Here is a 21874-nt window from a genome sequence, read left to right on the forward strand (position 1 = left end):
AATCTCTGCCTAGTCAAGTCATCCAGTTCTTTGGTGAGCAAATAGGGTTCAACCTCCCAAGTCTCATTACCAAATAACTTGTCATTTAGCTCATGTCTCAGTTTGAGCCTCAGATTCCCATGGTTTCTCATTAGGGAACTCATTGGAGGCCATGGACGTCCATTGAGGTTTCCTCAGTGGCGCTCACTGCCTTTTCCTCCTCTCCAAATTCGGCCATGTTGATGGCCTTACACTCTCCTTTTGGATTCTCTTCTGTATTGCTTGGAAGAGTACTAGGAGGGAGTTCAGTAACTTTCTTACTCAGCTGACCCACTTGTGCCTCCAAGTTTCTAATGGAGGACCTTATTCAGTCATGAAACTTTGATGGTTTGATTAGATCAGAGACCATGGTTGCTAAGTCAGAGTGGCTCTGCTTAGAATTCTCTGTCTGTTGCTGAGAAGATGATGGAAAGGCTTGCCATTGCTAAACCTGTTTCTTCCACCATTATTGTGAAACCTTGTTGAGGTCTCTGTTGATCCTTCCATGAGAGATTTGGATGATTTCTCTATGAAGGATTATAGGTGTTTCCATAGGGTTCTCCCATGTAATTCACCTCTTCCATTGAAGGGTTCTCAGGATCATAAGCTTCTTCTTCAGATGAAGCGTCCTTAGTACTGCCTGGTGCAGCTTGTATTCCAGACAGACTTTGAGAATCATATTGACTTGCTAAGTCATTTTTTTTCTGAGCCAATATGGCATTCAGAGTATCATCTCAAGAACTCATTTCTTCTGATTCGTCCCATTGTTCACAGGATTCCTTTCAGAAGTGTACATGAATTGGTTATTTGTAACCATTTCAATGAGTTCTTGAGCCTCTGCAGGCGTCTTCTTCAGATGAAGAGATCCTCCAGTGGAGCTGTCCAATGACATCTTGGACAGTTCAGACAGACCATCATAGAAGATACCTATGATGCTCCATTCAGAAAGCATGTCAGAAGGACACTTTCTGATCAATTGTTTGTATCTTTCCCAAGCTTCATAGAGGGATTCACCTTCCTTCTGTCTGAAGGTTTGGACTTCCACTCTAAGCTTACTCAATTTTTGAGGTGGAAAGAACTTTGACAAGAAGGCATTGACTAGTTTTTCCCAAGAGTTCAGGCTTTCTTTAGGTTGTGAGTCCAACCATATCCTAGCTTTGTCTCTTACAGTAAAAGGGAATAGCATAAGTCTGTAGACCTCAGGGTCAACCCCATTAGCCTTGACAGTGTCACAGATTTGCAAGAATTTAGCTAAAAACTGATGAGGATCTTCCAATGGAAGTCCATGGAACTTGCAATTCTGTTGCATTAGAGAAACTAATTGAGGCTTAAGCTCAAAGTTGTTTGCTCCAATGGCAGGGATAGAGATGCTTCTCCCATAGAAGTCGGGAGTAGGTGCAGTAAAGTCACCAAGCACCTTCCTTGCATTATTGGCATTATTGTTGTTTTCGGCTGCCATGGGTTCTTCTTGTTTGAAGATTTCTGTTAGGTCCTCTACAGAGAGTTGTGCTTTAGCTTCTCTTAGCTTTCGCTTCAAGGTCCTTTCAGGTTCAGGGTCAGCCTCAACAAGAATGCTTTTGTCTTTGCTCCTGCTTATATGAAAGAGAAGAGAACAAGAAAATACGGAATCCTCTATGTCATAGTATAGAGATTCCTTGAGGTGTCAGAGGAAAAGAAAAATAGTAGGAAGAGGTAGAAGAATTCGAACTTATCAAGAAAGATAGAGTTCGAATTGTGCATTGAGGAGTAGTGTTAGTCCATAAATAGAAGGATGTGAGAAGAGGGAAAGAAATTTTCAAAAATTAAAGTGAATTAATTAAAAGAAATTTTAAGAAATGGTAAATGATTGAAAAGTTATGGTTTTAAAAAGATATGATTGAGAAGATATGATTTGAAAAATAAGATTTGATTTTGAAAATTAATGACTTGGCTAACAAGAAAATTAAAAGATATGATTCAGACATTAAACCTTTCTCAACAGAAAAGGCAACATATTTGAAATGTTGAATCAAATCATTAATTGTTAGCAAGTATTCTTGAAAAATAGAAAGAAATTGATTTTGAAAATATATGATTGAAAAGATATGATTTGAAAAAGATTTGATTTTGAAAAATTATGAAAACTTGAAAAAAAATCTAAATTAAAAACAAAATCTTCCCTCTTGTGCCATCCTGGTGTTAAACGCCTAGAATGGTATCCATTCTGGCGTTTAACGCCCAAAATGCTACCCTTTTGGGCGTTAAACGCCCAGCCAGGTACCCTAGCTGGCGTTTAAACGCCAATTTTCCTTGCTCACTGGGCGTTTTGAACGCCCAGCTTTTTCTGTGTAATTTCTCTGCTGAATGTTCTGAATCTTCAATTCTCTGTATTATTGACTTGAAAAGACACAAATTAAAATTTTTTTTGGATTTTTAATAATGAGGAATAATCAAAATGCCACTAAGATCAAATAAACAATGCATGCAAGACACCAAACTTAAAAGTTTGTATACTACTGACACTAACAAATTGAGAATGCATATGAGAAACAACAAAACACTCAAGACAAGAGAATTTAAAGATCAGAGTAAGGAAATCATCAAGAACAACTTGAGGATGAATGAAGACACATGAATGAATTCGAAAAATGCAAGAAGAACATAAACATGTAATTGACACCAAACTTAAAATGAGACACTAGACTCAACAAGAAACATAAAAATATTTTGATTTTAAGATTTTATAATTTTTTTGGATTTTTCGAAAATAAGAAGTAAAAAGCTTAAACATAAAATAAAATTACCTAATCTGAGCAACAAGATGAACCGTCAGTTGTCCAAACTCGAACAATCCCCGGCAACGGCGCCAAAAACTTGGTGCACGAAATTGTGATCATCAATGGCGCCATCAACATGGTACGCTCAATTGCAATCTCAACTCTTTATCACAACTTCGCACAACTAACCAGCAAGTGTACTGGGTCGTCCAAGTAATAAACCTTACGCGAGTAAGGGTCGATCCCACGGAGATTGTTGGTATGAAGCAAGCTATGGTCATCTTGTAAATCTCAGTCAGGCGGATTCAAATGGTTATGGAGAATTAAAAGATAAATAAAACACAAAATAAAGATAGAGATACTTATGTAATTCATTGGTGAGAATTTCAGATAAGCGTATGGAGATGCTCTGTCCCTTCCGTCTCTCTGCTTTCCTACTGTCTTCATCCAATCCATCTTACTCCTTTTCCATGGCAAGATGTATGTTGGGCATCACCGTTGTCAATGGCTACAATCCCGTCCTCTCAGTAAAAGTGTTCAACGCGCTCTATCACAGCACGGCTATTCAGCTGTCGGTTCTCGATCATGTCAGAATAGAATCAAGTGATTCTTTTGCATCTGTCACTAACGCCCCACAATCGCGAGTTTGAAGCTTGTCACAGTCATTCAATCCTTGAATCCTACTCAGAATACCACAGACAAGGTTTAGATCTTCCGGATTCTCTTGAATGCTGCCATCAATTCTAGCTTATACCACGAAGATTCTGATTAAGGAATCCAATAGATAAACATTCAAGCCTTGTTTGCTTGTAGAACGGAAGTGGTTGTCAGGCACGCGTTCATAAGTGAGAATGATGATGAGCGTCACATAATCATCACATTCATCATGTTCTTGGGTGCGGATGAATATCTTAGAACAAGAATAAGCTGAATTGAATAGAAGAACAATAGTAATTGCATTAATACTCGAGGTACAGCAGAGCTCCACACCTTAATCTATGGTGTGTAGAAACTCCACCATTGAAAATACATAAGAACAAGGTCTAGACATGGCCGTGAGGCCAGCCCCCAAAACATGATCTAAGATAGCATAGGACTGATCAAAGATAAAAATACAATAGCAAAAGGTCCTATTTGTAGAGAACTAGTAGCCTAGGGTTTACAAAGATGAGTAAATGACATAAAAATCCACTTCCGGGCCCACTTGGTGTGTGCTTGGGCTGAGCATTGAAGCTTTCATGTGTAGAGACTTTTCTTGGAGTTAAACGCCAGCTTTTGTGCCAGTTTGGGCGTTTAACTCCCATTCTTGTGCCAGTTCCGGCGTTTAACGCCAGAATTCTTGAGCTGACTTGGAATGCCTGTTTGGGCCATCAAATCTCGGACAAAGTATGAACTATTATACATTGCTGGAAAGCCCAAGATGTCTACTTTCCAACGCAATTGAGAGCGCGCCAATTAAGCTTCTGTAACTCCAGAAAATCCACTTCGAGTGCAGGGAGGTCAGAATCCAACAGCATCTGCAGTCCTTTTCAGCCTCTGAATCAGATTTTTGCTCAAGTCACTCAATTTCAGCCAGAAAATACCTGAAATCACAGAAAAATACACAAACTCATAGTAAAGTCCAGAAAAGTGAATTTTAACTAAAAACTAATAAAAATATAATAAAAACATACTAAAAACATACTAAAAACAATGCCAAAAAGCGTATAAATTATCCGCTCATCAGTAGCTCATGCCTTCTTCATTTACTATTGGCAAGATCTTCATTGACCGTGTAGCATGCTACTGTTATTTCACTAAACGTATTAACTGTTTTAAAATCCTCATAATTTTGGCAAGTTATTCAGAATAGAATGAATAACCATCTTATTCAATTCAAATAACAATGTCCCATTTAGATTATGTCATTATTATGTAGTGAGATAAGAGGAAATGAATAGAAAATAAGTAACTAAATAAGTACCACTAGCCATATTTCAATTGATCTCAAGTAACTAAATAAGTACCACATTGCACCCTAATCATGAACATAAAATAGCAAAAAGAAATAGTCATGCAAAAATACATACTTCAAGACTAATAATACTTGAAAAAAAATCTTACCCTTCCTTTGGAAGAATTAGGTGAAATAAGAGGAATGAGTACAGCAAAGCCACGACTGCCAAATCCTGAATAGAAGAAATATATCATAAAGAAATACATTTTCTCATACTATTGCAAATAAATAGATAATTTCCCGAAGCCTCTAGATATATAGCCAAGCTACAAACTATAAAGTAACCTGAAAAAGTAAAGCAGAGAATGTAGCTCGTCCATGCCATGATGTGCTCACACCTCTCTCCTGCAACACCTGTTATTTACCTGTATAGCAGTGAGGTTATTTACCTGCAGAACAACAAAAGTCGATGATAATGTGAGGCCATTCCCAATGATGATAGCTGCAGGACTGTTAAATATAGCATAGTGCTAGGAAAAACATAGCTGAATTAAGAACCTCATTGGCACCTCCCACTCCACCAGTTGAGAAAAGATATTAAGATATGAGAATTTAAAAGATTCAATTTAAGAAATGGCATGTTCTGTTTGTCACCCAAACACCCCAAACTGCAAAAACAATGGTATAAGCTACAGGAATGAAACAAAGCAAAGCCTCAATATAAGAATTAATGAAAGTGAGAGAAACTAACACTAAATTTTCTGGCATATCCTTTGAAGCAAAAAGTGGAGGCACAATAAGCATAATGTCCTCATGATCCACATCCATAAGACCATCCTCACCTATGACAGAATAGAAACACACACTAATAACTTGGTAAAAGCCATCAAAACACCACATTTAAATAACAAAATATTGAAACTAAGATATTCACCGAGGTGTGGTTCGTCAAGTTCTAACCAATTTCTCTTTTTCCTCTGGGCAACTTCCGCATGAATAGGAACAACATATTGGTAGTCAAACATTCCTGTGTAATATTGAAATAGGAAACAAAAGCAACTAGTTAACTTGCTTCTGAGGTTCTATAAAGCTAATTAATATACATGGTGGCCACATGAAATCACCAAAATCAAGTCCATCTAAAAACTTCTAACCATTAAAATGATAAGCCTCAGAAACATGAGCAACAACATCAGCACAAAGGTTTGCTTCTTTATCTGCAGATATACATTCCTCAACTTTATCATTCTCGATTAATCCCTCACTTTCTGGTTCATCAGCTTGCCTCTCATTTTCCGTTATATTTCCAAGCACACTTCCATCAGCTTGCCTCTCAGAAACATGAGTTATATGGCTCACCTAGCATCAATCACTTCTAGTAATTTGCTTTGATACTTGTTGTCAAGTACCTGTAAATTTAGAATTAATTTCAGTTTAAATCCTACTTTCCTTGAGAAAACTAAAGAGGATTAATTAGCATACAATCTTTGTTCTCATATGGATCTTAGAAGTGGTCTTTGGGTCAAGGAAGGATTTGACCGTGCTCCACAACATTCTGAATCCAGAACCAGCATTGATGATGTACATTTGGCTCAAGGCCTGCAATGAAGGACCCAACTTAATAATATTAAAATTAAACTCTCTACTTCGACATAATTAAACATTTAATCGAGACATAAACTCTTTTATAATCCATATTTATTATAACAAAAGCAGGGGAAGGACTTACTTCAGGATAGTTATAACAATTATTTTTTCAATTTTGTATGCTGATGAGCGGATAATTTATACACTTTTTGGCGTTATTTTTAGGTAGTTTTTAGTAGGATCTAGCTACTTTTAGGGATGTTTTTATTAATTTTTATGCAAAATTCATATTTCTGGACTTTACTTTGAGTTTGTGTGTTTTTCTGTGATTTCAGGTATTTTCTGGCTGAAATTGAGGGACCTGAGCAAAAATCTTATTCAAGCTGAAAAAGGACTGCTGATGCTGTTGGATTCTGACCTCCCTACACTCGAAATGGATTTTCTGGAGCTATAGAACTTCAAATGGTGCACTCTCAACTGGGTTGGAAAGTAGACATCCAGGGCATTCCAGCAATATATAATAGTTTATACTTTATTTGAGCTTAGATGACGCAAACTGGCATTCAACGCCAGTTCTAGGCTGCATTCTGGAGTAAAATGCCAGAAACAAGTCACAAACCAGAGTTAAACGCCAAAAACACGTTACAACTTGGCGTTGAACCCCAAGAGAAACCTCTGCACGTGTAATGCTCAAGCTCAGCCCAAGCACACACCAAAGTGGGCCTCGGAAGTGGATTTCTGCACTTAGACTTATTCCTGTAAACCCTAGTGGCTAGTCTAGTATAAATAAGACTTTTTACTATTGTATTTACATCTGGGAATTAGTCTTTTGATTAATCTCTTGATCACGTTTGGGGGTTGGCCATTCAGACATGCCTGAACCTTGTTCTTATGTATTTTCAACGGTGGAGTTTCTACACAGCATAGATTAAGGTGTGGAGCTCTGCTGTTCCTCGAGTATTAATGCAATTACTATTATTCTTCTATTCAATTTAGCTTATTCTTATTCTAAGATATTTGCTGCACTTCAACATGATGAATGTGATGATCCGTGACACTCATAATCATTCTCACCTATGAACGCGTGCCTGACAACCACTTCCGTTCTACCTTAGATCGAGCACGTATCTCTTAGCCTCCATTCCGAAAGATCGGAGTCTTCGTGGTATAAGCTAGAACTATTGGCGGCCATTCTTGAGAATCCGAAAAGTCTAAACCTTGTCTGTGGTATTCCGAGTAGGATTCAGGGATTGAATGACTGTGACGAGCTTCAAACTCGCGAGTGTTGGGCGTAGTGACAGACGCAAAAGGATCAATGGATCCTATTCCGACATGATCGAGAACCGACAGATGATTAGCCGTGTTGTGACAGATCATTTGGACTATTTTCACTGAGAGGATGGGAGGTAGCCATTGACAACGGTGAAACCCAACATACAGCTTGCTATGGAAAGGAGTAAGAATGATTGGATTAAAGCAGTAGGAAAGCACAGATTCAAGAGGGATAAAGCATCTCCATATACTTATCTAAAATTTTCACCAATGATTTACATAAGTATCTCTATCTTTATTTTATGCTTTGCTTATCTTTATATTTTTGAAAACTATTATAACCATTTGAATTCGCCTGACTGAGATTTACAAGATGACCATAGCTTGCTTCATACCAACAATCTCCGTGGGATCGACCCTTACTCACGTAAGGTATTACTTGGACGACCCAGTGCCCTTGCTGGTTAGTTGTGTGAAGTTGTGACAAAGTGTGATTCACGTTTGAGAGCTCCAAGTCTTTGGCGTCATTGTTGATGATCACAATTTCGTGCACCAAGTTTTTGGCGCCGTTTCCGGGGATTGTTCGAGTTTGGACAACCGACGGTTCATCTTGTTGCTCAGATTAGGTAATTTTTATTTTCAAAAAGTTTTCAAAAATATTTTCAAAATTTTTCTTCTTTTTTGTTTTGCTAAAAATAGTTTTCGGAAAAAGAATAAAAAAATATAAAATCATAGAATCAAAAATATTTTTGTGTTTCTTGTTTGAGTCTAGTGTCAATTTTTAAATTTGGTGTCAATTGCATGTTTTTAAAATTTATGCATTTTTTTCGAAAAACTCATGCATTGCATTATTCATGATCTTCAAGTTGTTCTTGGTAAGTCTTCTTGTTTGATCTTCATATTTTCTTCTTTTGTGTCTTTTCTTATTTTTCATATGCATTTTTAATTTGTTAGTGTCTAAGCATTAAAAATTTTTAAGTTTGGTGTCTTGCATGTTTTTCTTTTCTTGAAAATTTTTCAAAAATAAGTCTTGATGTTCATCTTGATCTTCAAAATATTCTTGGTGTTCATCTTGACATTCATAGTGTTCTTACATGCATCATGTGTTTTGATTCATAATTTTCATGTTGTGAGTCATATTTGTGTTTTTCTCTCTCATCATTAAAAATTCAAAAAAATCAAAAAATATCTTCCCCTTATTTCTCTCATAAATTTTGAAATCTTTGGGTTGACTTAGTCAAAAATTTTAAAAGTTATTTCTGGTCAAGATTTCAATTTTTAAAAATCTTATCTTTTCAAAACTTTTTCAAAAATCAAATCTTTTTCTTTTTTTTTATTTATTTTCGAAAATTTTTAAAAAATTGTTTTTCAAAATCTCTTTCTTATTTTTCTTTTATTTTCAAAACCTTACTAACAATTAATGTGATTGATTCAAAAATTTGAAGTTTGTTACTTTCTTGTTAAGAAAGGTTCAATCTTTAAATTCTAGAATCATATCTTTTAGTTTCTTGTTAGTTAAGTTATCAATTTTAATTTTTAAAAAAAATTAAATCTTTTTAATCTCTTTTTCAAATCTTTTTTTAAAATAAATTTCAATCATATCTTTTCAAACATATCTTTTTCAAATCATATCTTTTTCAAAATCAATTTAAAAAATCTTTTCTAACTTCCTATCTTTTTTATTTTCAAATCTTTTTCAACTAACTAATTAACTTTTTGTTTGTTTCTTATCTTTTTCAAAACACCTAACTACTTTTCTCTCCCTAATTTTTGAAAATCACCTCTCTTTTTCAAAAATTTTTTAATTAACTAATTGTTTCAAATTTTAATTTTAATTTTATTCCTTCTCTTAATTTTCGAAAATCACTAACTTTTTTTTCAAAAATAATTTTCGAAATTATCTCCCTCTCATCTCTTTCTATTTATTTAGTTAATTACTAACACTTCTCTTCATCTAAAAATTCGAACTCTCTCTTCTCCTCTATGTTTGAATTTTTCTCATCCTTCTTCTGTTCTTTTCTTCTTCTACTCACATAAAGAAATCCCTATACTGTGACATAGAGGATTTCTCTTCCTTTTCTATTCTCTTCTTTTTCATATGAGTAGGAGTAAGGATAATGACATTCTTGTTGAAGCAGATCCTGAACCTGAAAGGACTCTGAAGAAGAAGCTAAGAGAAGCTAAAGCACAACAATCTAGAGAAAACCTTACAGAGAATCTCGAAAAAGAAAGAGACATGGCCGAACCCAATAACAATGGTGGCTTTTTCCCTTTGCTGTAAGAGACAGAGTCAGAACATGGTTGGACTCACAACCTAAAGATAGCCTGGACTCTTGGGATAAGCTGGTCACGACCTTCTTGGCCAAGTTCTTTCCTCCTCAAAAACTGAGCAAGCTTAGAGTGGATGTTTAGACCTTCAAGCAAAAAGATGGTGAATTCCTGTATGAAGCTTGGGAAAGATATAAGCAGTTGACTAAAAAGTGTCCTTCTAGCATGCTTTCAGAGTGGACCATTTTAGATATATTCTATGATGGTCTATCTGAGCTTTCAAAGATGTCACTGAACCATTCTGCAGGTGGATCTATTCACCTAAAGAAAATGCCTGCAGAAGCTCAAGAACTCATTGACATGGTTACAAATAACCAATTCATGTACACCTCTGAGAGGAATCTTGTGAGTAATGGGACGCCTCAGAGGAAGGGAGTTCTTAAAATTGATGCTCTGAATGCCATATTAGCTCAGAACAAAATGTTGACTCAGCAAGTCAACATGATTTCTCAGACTCTGAATGGATGGCAAAATGCATCCAACAGTACTAAAGAGGCATCTTCTGAAGAAGAAGCTTATGATCCTGAGAACCCTGCAATGGCAAAGGTGAATTACATGGGTGAAGCCTATGGAAACACCTATAATTCTTCATGGAGAAATCATTCAAATTTCTCATGGAAGGATCAACAGAAGCCTCAACAAGGCTTTAATAATGGTGGAAGAAATAGGTTTAGCAATATCAAGCCTTTTCCATCATCTTCTCAGCAACAGATAGAGAATTTTGAGCAGAGCCCCTCTAGCTTAGCAAACATAGTCTCTGATCTATCTAAGGACACTTTAAGTTTTATGAGTGAAACAAGATCCTCCATTAGAAATTTAGAGGCACAAGTGGGTCAGCTGAGTAAGAAAATCACTGAAACTCCTCCTAGTACTCTCCCAAGCAATACAGAAGAGAATCCTAAAAGAGAGTGCAAGGTCATTGATATAATCAATATGGCCGAATGCATAAAAGAGGAGAAGGATGTGAATCCCAGTAAGGAAGACCTCTTGGGACGTCCTCTGAACAAAAAGGAGTTCCAAACTGAGGAACTGATGAGCGGATAATTTATACGCTTTTTGGCATTATTTTTAGTATGTTTTAGTTAGTTTTTATTATATTTTTATTAGTTTTTAGTTAAAATTCATTTTTCTGGACTTTACTATGAGTTTGTGTATTTTTCTGTGATTTCAGGTATTTTCTGGCTGAAATTGAGGGACCTGAGCAAAAATCTGATTCAGAGGCTGAAAAGGACTGCAGATGCTGTTGGATTCTAACCTCCCTGCACTCGAAGTGGATTTTCTGGAGCTAGAGAAGCCCAATTGGCACGCTCTCAACTGCGTTGGAAAGTAGACATCCTGGGCTTTCCAGCAATGTATAATAGTCCATACTTTGCCCGAGATTTGATGGCCCAAACAGGCGTTCCAAATCAGCTCAAAACTGCCCGGCGTTAAACGCCGGAACTGGCACAAGAATGGGAGTTAAACGCCCAAACTGGCACAAAAGCTGGCGTTTAACTCCAAGAAAAAGTCTCTACACATGAAAGCTTCAATGCTCAGCCTAAGCACACACACCAAATGGGCCCGGAAGTGGATTTTTATGTCATTTACTCATCTTTGTAAACCCTAGGCTACTAGTTCTCTACATATAGGACCTTTTACTATTGTATTCTCATCTTGGTAGCTATCTTTGAGTAGATCATTGGGAGGCTGGCCATTTGGCCATGCCTAGACCTTGTTCTTATGTATTTTCAATGGTGGAGTTTCTACACACCATAGATTAAGGTGTGGAGCTCTGCTGTACCTCGAGTATTAATGCAATTACGATTGTTCTTCTATTCAATTCAGCTTATTCTTGTTCTAAGATATTCATTTGCACCCAAGAACATGATGAATGTGATGATTATGTGACGCTCATCATCATTCTCACTTATGAACACGTGCCTGACATCCACTCCCGTTCTACAAGCAAACAAGGCTTGAATGTTTATCTCTTGGATTCCTTAATCATAATCTTCGTGGTATAAGCTAGAATTGATGGCGGCATTCAAGAGAATCCGGAAGGTCTAAACCAGTCTGTGGTATTCTGAGTAGGATTCAATGATTGAATGACTGTGATGAGCTTCAAACTCCTGAAGGCTGGGCGTTAGTGACAGACGCAAAAGAATCACTGGATTCTATTCCAACCTGATTGAGAACCGACAGATGATTAGCCGTGCTGTGACAGAGCGCGTTGAAAATTTTCACTGAGAGGACGGGACTGTAGCCACTGACAACGGTGATGCCCAACATACAGCTTGCCATGGAAAGGAGTAAGAAGGATTGGATGAAGACAATAGGAAAGCAGAGATAGACGGAAGGGACAAAGCATCTCTATACGATTATCTGAAATTCTCACCAATAAATTACATAAGTATCTCTATCTTTATGCTTTATTCATAAATCATCTATAACCATTTGAATCTGCCTGACTGAGATTTACAAGGTGACCATAGCTTGCTTCATACCAACAATCTCCGTGGGATCGACCCTTACTCGCGTAAGGTTTATTACTTGGACGACCCAGTGCACTTGCTGGTTAGTTGTGCGAAGTTGTGATAAAGAGTTGATATTGCAATTGAGCGTACCATGTTGATGGCGCCATTGATGATCACAATTTCGTGCACCAAGTTTTTGGCGCCGTTGCCGGGGATTGTTTGAGTTTGGACAACTGACGGTTCATCTTGTTGCTTAGATTAGGTATTTTTCTTCAGAGTTCTTAAGAATGAATTCTAGTGTTTCAAGGTGATGTTCTTATCATCACCAAAGTTGATTGATTCTCATCAATTTAGCTCTTGAATGTAATGTCCTGCTGAAGCTTGGCTAGCCATGTCTAATTCCTTTAGACTAAAGCTTTAGACTAACATTGCATGATTCCTGGAATTCTCATTAAGAATTTTGATATCCTTATTTTCTTTTTCACTCAATTTTCGAAAAAACCAAAAAAATTACAAAATCATAAATACCAAAAAAATAATTTTATGTCTCTTGTTGAGTCTAGTGTCTCATTTTAAGTTTGGTGTCAATTGCATGTTTCTTTTCTTCTTGCATTTTTTGAATTCATTCATGTGTCTTAATTGATCTTCAAGTTGTTCTTGATGATTTCCTTGTTCTGATATTTAAATTCTCTTGTCTTGTGTGTTTTGTTGTTTCTCATATGCATTCTCATTTTGTTAGTGTCAATAGTATACAAACTTCTAAGTTTGGTGTCTTGCATGCATTGTTTATTTGATCTTAGTTGCATTTTGATTATTCCTCATCATTAAAAATTCAAAATTTTTTTTTATTTGTGTCTTTTCAAGTCAATAATACAGAGAATTGAAGATTCAGAACATACAGCAGAGGAATTATACAGAAAAAGCTGGGCGTTCAAAATGCCCCGTGAAGAAGGAAAACTGGCGTTTAAACGCCAGCTAGGGCACCTGGCTGGGCGTTAAACGCCAGAATGGATACCATTCTGGGTGTTTAACGCCAGGATGGCACAAGAGGAAAGATTTTGTTTTCAATTCAAATTTTTTTCAAGTTTTCAAAATTTTTCAAAATCAAATCTTTTTCAAATCATATCTTTTCAATCATATGTTTTCAAAATCAATTTCTTTCCATTTTCAAAAATACTTGCTAACAATTAATGATTTGATTCAACATTTCAAGTATGTTGCCTTTTCTGTTGACAAAGTTTTAATGTCTGAATCATATCTTTCTTGTTAGGCAGATCATTAATTTTTAAAATCAAATCTTTTTAAATTGTTTTTCAAATCATATCTTCTCAATCACATCTTTTTAAAAACCATAACTTTTCAATCATATCTTCTTAATCACATCTTTTTCAAAATAGTTTTCAATCATATCTTTTTGATTTCTAATTTCAAAAATCTTTTTCAAAAATCACTTTATTTCTTTCCAAATCATATTTTTCGAAAATCAATTAGTATTTTTCAAAATGTTTTAAAAATCTTTTTAATTTATTTTCGAAAATTTCTTTCCCTCTTCTCACATCCTTCTATTTATGGACTAACATTCCTCCTCAATGCACAATTTGGACTCTATCTTTCTTGATAAGTTCGAATTCTTCTACCTCTCCTTCCATTTTTCTTTTCCTCTAACACCTCAAGGAATCTCTATACTGTGACATAGAGGATTCCATATTTTCTTGTTCTCTTCTCTTTCATATGAGCAGGAGCAAAGACAAAAGCATTCTTGTTGAGGCTGACCTTGAACCTGAAAGGACCTTGAAGCGAAAGCTAAGAGAAACTAAGGCACAACTCTCTGTAGAGGACCTAACAGAAATCTTCAAAGAAGAAGAACCCATGGCAGCCGAAAACAACAACAATGCCAACAATGCAAGGAAGGTGCTGGGTGACTTTACTGCACCTACTCCCGACTTCTATGGGAGAAGCATCTCTATCCCTGTCATTGGAGCAAACAACTTTGAGCTTAAGCCTCAATTAGTTTCTCTAATACAACAGAATTGCAAGTTCCATGGACTTCCATTGGAAGATCCTCATCAGTTTTTAGCTAAATTCTTGCAAATCTGTGACACTGTCAAGACCAATGGGGTTGACCCTGAGGTCTACAGACTTATGCTATTCTCTTTTGCTATAAGAGACAGAGCTAGGATATGGTTGGACTCACAACCTAAAGAAAGCCTGAACTCTTAGGAAAAGCTAGTCAATTCCTTCTTGGCAAAGTTCTTTCCACCTCAAAAATTGAGTAAGCTTAGAGTGGAAGTCCAAACCTTCAGACAGAAGGAAGGTGAATCCCTCTATGAAGCTTGGGAAAGATACAAACAATTGATCAGAAAGTGTCCTTCTGACATGCTTTCTGAATGGATCATCATAGGTATCTTCTATGATGGTCTGTCTGAATTGTCCAAGATGTCATTGGATAGCTCTGCTGGAGGATCTCTTCATCTAAAGAAGACGCCTGCAGAAGCTCAAGAACTCATTGAAATGGTTGCATATAACCAATTCATGTACACTTCTGAAAGGAATCCTGTGAACAATGAGACGAATCAGAAGAAAGGAGTTCTTGAGATTGATACTCTGAATGCCATATTGGCACAGAACAAAATATTGACTCAACAAGTCAATATGATTTCTCAAAGTCTGTCTGGAATGCAAGCTGCACCAGGCAGTACTAAGGATGCTTCATCTGAAGAAGAAGCTTATGATCCTGAGAACCCTTCAATGGAAAAGGTGAACTACATGGGAGAACCCTATGGAAACACCTATAATCCTTCATGGAGAAATCATCCAAATCTCTCATGAAAGGATCAACAGAGACCTCAATAAGGTTTCAACAACAATAATGGTGGAAGAAACAGGTTTAGCACTGGCAAGCCTTTTCCATCATCTTCTCAGCAACAGACGGAGAATTCTAAGCAGAGCCACTCTGACTTAGCAACCATGGTCTCTGATCTAATCAAAACCACTCAAAGTTTCATGACTGAAACAAGGTCCTCCATTAGGAATTTGGAGGCACAAGTGGGTCAGCTGAGCAAGAAAATTACTGAACTCCCTCCTAGTACTCTTCAAAGCAATACAGAAGAGAATCCAAAAGGAGAATGCAAGGCCATTAACATGACCCACATGGCCGAACTTGGAGAGGAGGATAAGGCAGTGAGCGCCACTGAGGAAGACCTCAATGGACGTCCACTGGCCTCCAATGAGTTCCCTAATGAGGAACCATGGGAATCTGAGGCTCAAACTGAGACCATAGAGATTCCATTAGATTTACTTCTGCCATTCATGAGATCTGATGAGTATTCTTCCTCTGAAGAGGACGAAGATGTCACTGAAAAGCAAGTTGCTAAATACCTTGGAGCATTCATGAAGCTAAATGACAAGTTATTTGGTAATGAGACTTGGGAGGTTGAACCCTATTTGCTCACCAAAGAACTGGATGACTTGACTAGGCAGAGATTATCTCAAAAGAGACAGGACCCTGGAAAGTTCTCAATACCTTGTACCATAGGCACCATGACCTTTGAGAAGGCCCTGTGTGACCTAGGGTCAAGCATAAACCTCATGCCTCTCTTTGTAATGGAGAAGCTAGGGATCTTTGAGGTGCAAACTGCAAGAATCTCACTAGAGATGGCAGATAATTCAAGAAAACAAGCTTATGGACTTGTAGAGGATATTTTTGTGAAAGTTGATGACCATTACATCCCTGCTGATTTCATAGTCCTAGAGACTGGGAAGTGCATGGATGAATCCATCATCCTTGGCAGACCCTTCCTAGCCACAGCAAAGGTTGTGATTGATGCGGACAGAGGAGAATTGATCATTCAAGTGAATGAAGAATCCTTTGTGTTTAAGGCTCAAGGATATCCCTCTGTTACCATGGAGAGGAAGCATGAAGAGCTTCTCTCAAAACAGAGTCAAACAGAGCCCCCACAGTCAAACTCTAAGTTTGGTGTTGGGAGGCCACAACCAACTTCTAAGTTTGGTGTTGAACCCCCACATTCAAACTCTAAGTTTGGTGTTGGGAGGTTCCAACATTGCTCTGAGTATCTGTGAGGCTCCATGAGAGCCCAATGTCAAGCTATTGACATTAAAGAAGTGCTTGTTGGGAGGCAACCCAATGTTATATTTATCTATTTTCCTTTGTTATTTTATGTTTTCTGTAGGTTGATGATCATGGGAAGTCACAAAATCAATTGAAAAAGCAAAAACAGAACGAAAAACAGAAAGAAAAATAGCACACCCTGGAGGAAAACCTTGCTGGCGTTTAAACGCCAGTAAGGGCAGCAAATGGGCGTTTAACGCCCAGTCTGGCACTATTCTGGGCGTTTAACGCCAGAAAGGGGCACCAGACTGGCGTTAAACGCCAGGAAAGGGCAAGAAGCTGGCGTTAAACGCCAGAAATGGGCACCAGCCCGGCGTTTAACGCCATAATTGGCATAAAGAGCATTTTTGCTCGCCACTTGGTGGAGGGATGAATTATCCTTGACACCTCAGGATCTGTGGACCCCACAGGATCCCCACCACTCTCTCTCTTCTTCACCCATTCACCAATCACCTCAACACCTCTTCTCTAAAAACCCCTCACCTATCAACTCCTACCATTCTCTTCACCACTCACATCCATCCTTCATAAAACCCCACCTACCTTACCATTCAAATTCAAACTATTTTCCCTCCCAAACCCACCCATACATGACCGAACCCTACCCCTCTCTCCACCCCTATATAAACCCATCTTCACCACCTCATTTTCACACAACCTAAACACTACTTCTCCCCCTTGGCCGAACCACAAAGCCACCTCCATCTCCTATATTTCTTCTTCTTCTACTCTCTTCTTCCTTCTTTTGCTCGAGGACGAGCAAACCTTCTAAGTTTGGTGTGGTAAAAGCATTGCTTTTTGTTTTTCCATAACCATTTATGGTACCTAAGGCCGGAGAAACCTCTAGAAAGAGGAAAGGGAAGGCAAAAGTCTCCACCTCTGAGTCATGGGAGATGGAGAGATTCATCTCAAGGGTGCATCAAGACCACTTCTATGAAATTGTGGCCATAAAGAAGGTGATCCTCGAGGTCCCTTTTCAAACTCAAAAAAAGGTCAACTTTAATCAAAGGTTGGACCAAGTCCTCATGGATATCTGTGTGGAAGGAGCTCAATGCAAACAGGAGATCCCACTCATAGACATGAGCATGAGGAAATTCCTCATCATGAAATCCCTGAGATACCTCAAGGGATGCACTTTCCTCCACAAAACTATTGGGAGCAAATCAACACCTCCCTAGGAGAATTGAGTTCCAACATGGGACAACTAAGGGTGGAGCACCAAGAACATTCCATCATCCTCCATGAAATTAGAGAAGATCAAAGAATCATGAGAGAGGAGCAACAAAGGCAAGGAAGAGACATTGAGGAGCTCAAGCACTCCATAAGATCTTCAAGAGGAAGAACAAGCCGCCATCACTAAGGTGGACCCGTTCTTTAATTTTCTTGTTCCTTATTTTCATGTTTTTCGAATTTTCATGCTTATGTTTATCTATGTTTGTGTCTTATGATCATTAGTGTCTTAGTGTCTATGCCTTAAAGTTATGAATGTCCTATGAATCCATCACCTTTCTTAAATGAAAAATGTTCTTAATTGAAAAAGAGAAGAATTGCATGAATTTTAAATTTTATAACAGATTAATTATTTTGATGTGGTGGCAATACTTTTGGTTTCTGAATGTATGCTTGAACAGTGCATATGTCTTTTGAATTTGTTGTTCATGAATGATTGGCTCTTGAAAGAATGATAAAAAAAGGAGACATGTTACTGAGGATCTGAAAAAATCATAAAAATGATTCTTGAAGCAAGAAAAAGCAGTGAATATTAAAAAAAAACGAAAAAAAAGAGAAGAGAAAGAAATAAAGTTGTAATCCAAGGCAAAAAGAGTGTGCTTAAGAATCCTGGACACCTCTAATTGGGGACTCTAGCAAAGCTGAGTCACAATCTGAAAAGGTTCACCCAATTATGTGTCTGTGGCATGTATGTATCCGGTGGTAATACTGGAAGACAGAGTACTTTGGGCCACGGCCAAGACTCATAAAGTAGCTGCGTTCAAGAATCATCATACTTAACTAGGAGAATCAATAACACTATCTGGATTCTGAGTTCCTATAGAAGCCAATCATTCTGAATTTCAAAGGATAGAGTGAGATGCCAAAACTGTTCAGAGGCAAAAAGCTAAAAGCCCCGCTCATCTAATTAATACTGATCTTCACAGATGTTTTTTGAATTCATTGCATATTCTATTCTTTTTTATCTTATTTGATTTTCAGTTGCTTGAGGACAAGCAACAATTTAAGTTTGGTGTTGTGATGAGCGGATAATTTATACGCTTTTTGGCATTGTTTTTAGTGTGTTTTTAGTATGTTTTAGTTAGTTTTTATTATATTTTTATTAGTTTTTAGTTAAAATTCACTTTTCTGGACTTTACTATGAGTTTGTGTGTTTTTCTGTGATTTCAGGTATTTTCTGGCTGAAATTGAGGGACCTGAGCAAAAATCTTATTCAGAGGATGAAAAGGACTGCAGATGCTGTTGGATTCTGACCTCCCTGCACTCGAAGTAGATTTTCTGGAGCTACAGAAGCCCAATTGGCGCGCTCTCAACTGCGTTGGAAAGTAGACATCCTGGGATTTCCAGCAATATATAATAGTCCATACTTTGTCTGAGATTTGATAGCCCAAACAGGCGTTCCAAATCAGCTCAAAACTGCCCGGCGTTAAACGCCGGAACTGGCACAAGAATGGGAGTTAAACGCCCAAACTGGCACAAAAGCTGGCGTTTAACTACAAGAAAAGTCTCTACACATGAAAGCTTCAATGTTCAGCCCAAGCACACACCAAGTGGGCCCAGAAGTGGATTTTTATGTCACTTACTCATCTTTCTAAACCCTAGGCTACTAGTTCTCTACATATAGGACCTTTTACTATTGTATTCTCATCTTGGTAGCTATCTTTGAGTAGTCTTATGCTATCTTAGATCATTGGGAGGCTGGCCATTCGGCCATTCCTAGACCTTGTTCTTATGTATTTTCAACGGTGGAGTTTCTACACACCATAGATTAAGGTGTGGAGCTTTGCTGTACCTCGAGTATTAATGCAATTACTATTGTTCTTCTATTCAATTCAGCTTATTCTTGTTCTAAGATATTCATTCGCACCCAAGAACATGATGAATGTGATGATTATGTGATGCTCATCATCATTCTCACTTATGAACGCATGCCTGACAACCACTCCCGTTCTACAAGCAAACAAGGCTTGAATGTTTATCTCTTGGATTCCTTAATCAGAATCTTCGTGGTATAAGCTAGAATTGATGGCGGCATTCAAGAGAATCCGGAAGGTCTAAACCTGTCTGTGGTATTCTGAGTAGGATTCAATGATTGAATGACTGTGACGAGCTTCAAACTCCTAAAGGCTGCAGTGACAGATGCAAAAGAATCACTGGATTCTATTCCAACCTGATTGAGAACCGACAGATGATTAGCCGTGCTGTGACAGAGCGCGTTGAACATTTTCACTGAGAGGACGGGACTGTAGCCACTGACAACAGTGATGCCCAACATACAGCTTGCCATGGAAAGGAGTAAGAAGGATTGGATGAAGACAATAGGAAAGCAGAGATAGACGGAAGGGACAAAGCATCTCCATACGCTTATCTGAAATTCTCACCAATGAATTACATAAGTATCTCTATCTTTATGCTTTATTCATAAATCATCTATAACCATTTGGATCTGCCTGACTGAAATTTACAAGGTGACCATAGCTTGCTTCATACTAACAATCTCCGTGGGATCGACCCTTACTCGCGTAAGGTTTATTACTTGGACGACCTAGTGCACTTGCTGGTTAGTTGTGCGAAGTTGTGATAAAGAGTTGAGATTACAATTGAGCGTACCATGTTGATGGCGCCATTGATGATCACAATTTTGTGCACCAGGAACCTAAGGAATCTGAGGCTCACCTAGAGACCATAGAGATTCCATTGAACCTCCTTTTTTCATTTATGAGCTCTGAGAACTATTCTTCCTCTGAAGAGGATGAAGATGTAACTGAAGAGCAAGTTGCTCAATATCTAGGAGCCATCATGAAGCTGAATGCCATTTTTTTTGGTAATGAGACTTGGGAAGGTGAACCTCCCTTGCTTATTAGTGAACTAAATACATGGGTTCAGCAAACTTTACCTCAAAAGAAACAGGATCTTGGTAAATTATTAATACCATGTACCATAGGCACCATGACCTTTGAGAAGGCTTTGTGTGACCTAGGGTAAGGTATAAATCTTATGCCACTCTCTGTAATAGAGAAACTGGGGATCTTTGAGGTACAAGCTGCAAGAATCTCATTAGAGATGGCAGAAAAGTCAATAAAACAAGCTTATGGATTGGTAGAGGACGTGTTGGTAAAGGTTGAAGGCCTTTACATCCCTGCTGATTTCATAATCTTAGACACTGGGAAGGATGAGAATGAATCCATCATTCTTGGAAGACACTTCCTAGCCACAGCAAAAGCTGTGATTGATGTTGACAGAGGTGAACTAGTCCTTCAATTGAATGGGGACTACCTTGTGTTTAAAGCTCAAGGTTATCCTTCTGTAAACATGGAAAAGAGGCACGATAAGCTTCTCTCAATACAGAGTCAAACAAAGCCCCCACAATCAAACTCTAAGGTTGGTGTTGGGAGGTCCCAACAATGCTCTGAACATCTGTGAAGCTCCATGAGAGCTCACTGTCAAGCTATTGACATTAAAGAAGTGCTTATTGGGAGGTAACCCAATTTTTATTTATATATATTTCTATTATTCTTTTATATTTTATTAGGTTTATGATCATGTGGAGTCATAAAATAATTGCAAAAATTAAAAACAGAATCAAAAATAGCAGAAGAAAAAGCACACCCTGGAGGAGGAACTCACTAGCATTTAGATGCCAGTAAGGAGCATAGAGCTGGCATTTAACGCCAAAAAGAAGCATCAGACTGGCGTTAAACGCCAGAAACAAGCATGGAAGTGGTGTTCAACACCAGAAACATGCTACAGATTGGCATTGAACACCCAAAACAAGCATGGAAGTGGCGTTTAACGCCAGAAACATATTGCAGTCTGGCGTTAAACGCCAGGATTGCATAAAGAAGGTGTTTACACGACTAATTGGTACAGGGATGATAAATCCTTGACACCTCAGGATCTGTGGACCCCACAAGATCCCTACCTACCTCAACTCACGCTCTCTCTTCTTCACACTCTTCCCCAAATACCCGTCACCAATCATATCCATCCACTCTTTCCCACCCAAATCCACCCTAAATGACCGAACCTAAACCCCTCTCCCTCCACTATATAAACCCCTCCATCCTTCTTCATTTTCACACAACACAACCCTCTCTTCTCCCTCTTGGCCGAGTACATAAACCTCTCTCCCTCTCCCCCATATCTTCTTCTTCTTCTTTTTCTA

The 21874-nt window shown here is 37.9% G+C and overlaps 3 non-coding genes across 3 annotated transcripts; 1 reads left to right on the top strand and 2 right to left on the bottom strand.

Moving 5' to 3' along the window:
- The first annotated feature begins 964 nt into the window (after positions 1-964).
- Positions 965-1072, top strand: LOC130938041 (small nucleolar RNA R71). Its single transcript, XR_009069224.1, has one exon. It is a non-coding gene; the product is annotated as a small nucleolar RNA R71 (small nucleolar RNA).
- An 8888-nt stretch (positions 1073-9960) lies between these two features.
- Positions 9961-10064, bottom strand: LOC130937748 (small nucleolar RNA R71). The gene has a single exon (XR_009068950.1). It is a non-coding gene; the product is annotated as a small nucleolar RNA R71 (small nucleolar RNA).
- A 4560-nt stretch (positions 10065-14624) lies between these two features.
- Positions 14625-14732, bottom strand: LOC130938042 (small nucleolar RNA R71). The gene has a single exon (XR_009069225.1). It is a non-coding gene; the product is annotated as a small nucleolar RNA R71 (small nucleolar RNA).
- Between the last annotated feature and the right edge of the window lie 7142 nt (positions 14733-21874).

Source organism: Arachis stenosperma, chromosome 6 (assembly GCF_014773155.1).
Source record: "Arachis stenosperma cultivar V10309 chromosome 6, arast.V10309.gnm1.PFL2, whole genome shotgun sequence".
NCBI classification, from domain to species: Eukaryota; Viridiplantae; Streptophyta; class Magnoliopsida; order Fabales; family Fabaceae; genus Arachis; species Arachis stenosperma.